The sequence below is a fragment of the Lethenteron reissneri genome, chromosome 44 (assembly GCF_015708825.2).
Source record: "Lethenteron reissneri isolate LAM-NWPU_2019-01 chromosome 44, ASM1570882v1, whole genome shotgun sequence".
Classification (NCBI taxonomy): Eukaryota; Metazoa; Chordata; class Hyperoartia; order Petromyzontiformes; family Petromyzontidae; genus Lethenteron; species Lethenteron reissneri.
The window spans coordinates 16,080-17,994 of record NC_083822.1 but is presented as its reverse complement, the minus strand read 5'-3'; positions in this window follow the sequence as shown (position 1 = coordinate 17,994).

Sequence of the window (1,915 nt, the reverse complement as noted above, 5' to 3'; positions counted from 1 at the left end):
AATGAAGCACGGCTGTTACGAAGACTTAGGGAGTTTAGTCATTTGTGGAATTGTTTTTTTAACTTGTCATGGGACCTTGTTGTCAGCATCGAAGTATAAAGAATAACAATAAGTTTTACCCTTTCTGGCAATAAAACATGTCTTAAGATGTTCAAACACCAAATAGATCACGTTACATTTTTCATGAATGGAAAACTTGTTTCTCTAGTCCAGCGGTCGGGAACCTATGGCTCGCAAGCCATATATGGCTCGCGAGCCATATAGGCTCTTCCGGTGACGGCATATGGGCTCCCAGACAATTTTGAGTTGGAAAAAATAATAATAATAAAAAATCAGTTTGGAACTGATTTAAAATACTTGTGATATGTTTAATAATACTGTGTCATTTTAAAGTAAACAGAAATTAGTTTTGAAGATAAATTTCACGGGTCACGCCTGCATGAAGCTCAACCTCACCACGTATGAACCAGACTACAAGGCCATCAGCAAAACCATGCAGCACCAGAAGTCGCATTAAAAGTAAGACATATTTAATTTATTATACGTTAAAAATACTATATGGCTCTCAATGAAATATATTTAGAAATATTTGGCTTTTATGGCTCTCCCAGTCAAAAAGGTTCCCGACCCCTGCTCTAGTCCATACCACGAGCCACTGGTCCAACATTCCTCGTAACATTCAGCAATTCCCTTTCTGCCACGCAACATGCTGCAGGTCAGCGTTTTGGAGGGTGTTGGCTCTGCATAGGCTATTGAGGCCCAGAGTCCTGGGCTGGGCAACAGTCTAGACCGCCGCGGGTCATTGACACGGAGCGGCCCCAACGAGTCACAACGCCGCTAGAGTGAAAGCTCGCGATCGAGAGTCGCCGCGCCATCTGAACGAGCCATGTTCCACATGGTCAGGGCTGTCAACGTTCTTGCCCAACTCACGGCGGCTCGCTTTGACGCTGCTGAGCACGCTTCCACGCATGCTCGGAATGGAGGCGGGCCGTTAACGCTCCGTGTAGAGCAAACTCTAGCGCTTCCATGTAACTCGGCTGTCTGCGCCGCGATCTACAATGTTAGCTGGAGTGCAGACTTACTGAGGATCTGATAAAGCAATCTTGAGCAATGCCACTATGTATTGGGCCTGCCTGCATTGCACCTGTGCACGTTGCGCCCACGCGAGTGGTGCCTGTATGCTTGTGGGTAGGGGATGGGTGAGGTTTGTGGGTAGGGAGTAGGGAAGGGTGAGGATTGTGATAAGGGAGTGGTGAGGGACGAGGCTTGTGGGTAGGGAAGGGTGAGGCTTGTGGGTAGGGGGTGGACACTGGGAACTGTGGGTACTCTGTGCCCGCCCTATATAACTTTATCTGCAGCGTGTTCCGCAGGCCGCGAAGGGAATTTCTGAACCTTGTGAATGTTGGACGGTGGCTGGCAGTATAGTGTCATGGTGGCGTGGTATACAGGAGGGCGTGGGTTCCATCCCGACCCTGACGCCTGCTGTAAATTTGGAGTTTGCATGTTCCCTCCGCAGTCGCGTGGATTTTTCTCTGGGTCCTCTGGTTTTCCCCTCTACATTTAGATTCAAGATGCCTTAATAGTATTTGGCTAATTAAAATTTGCACATAAGCCCCTTCGTTGAACTATTATTTGTAGTGAAATGAGAGCGTAAATGGGGTTTGCTGCTGGGCTCTGGCCCAATCACACGGCCCGGGTTATTGGGGGGCGGAGCCCGGTATGGGGGGCGTGTGGGAGGGGCCGCCGTTCACCTCGGCTCCAATTGGAAGCGAGGTGAATGGGGGTGGAGCCAGCAGGGCAGTATGGGAAGGCCGTATCTGACGATCCGGAAGGGGAGGAGTCAGGGTCACGTGGGGGAGAGGATAGAAGTGGGAGCCCGGAAGAGATCGGGGGAGTTGCGGAGTAAAGAGGCTGA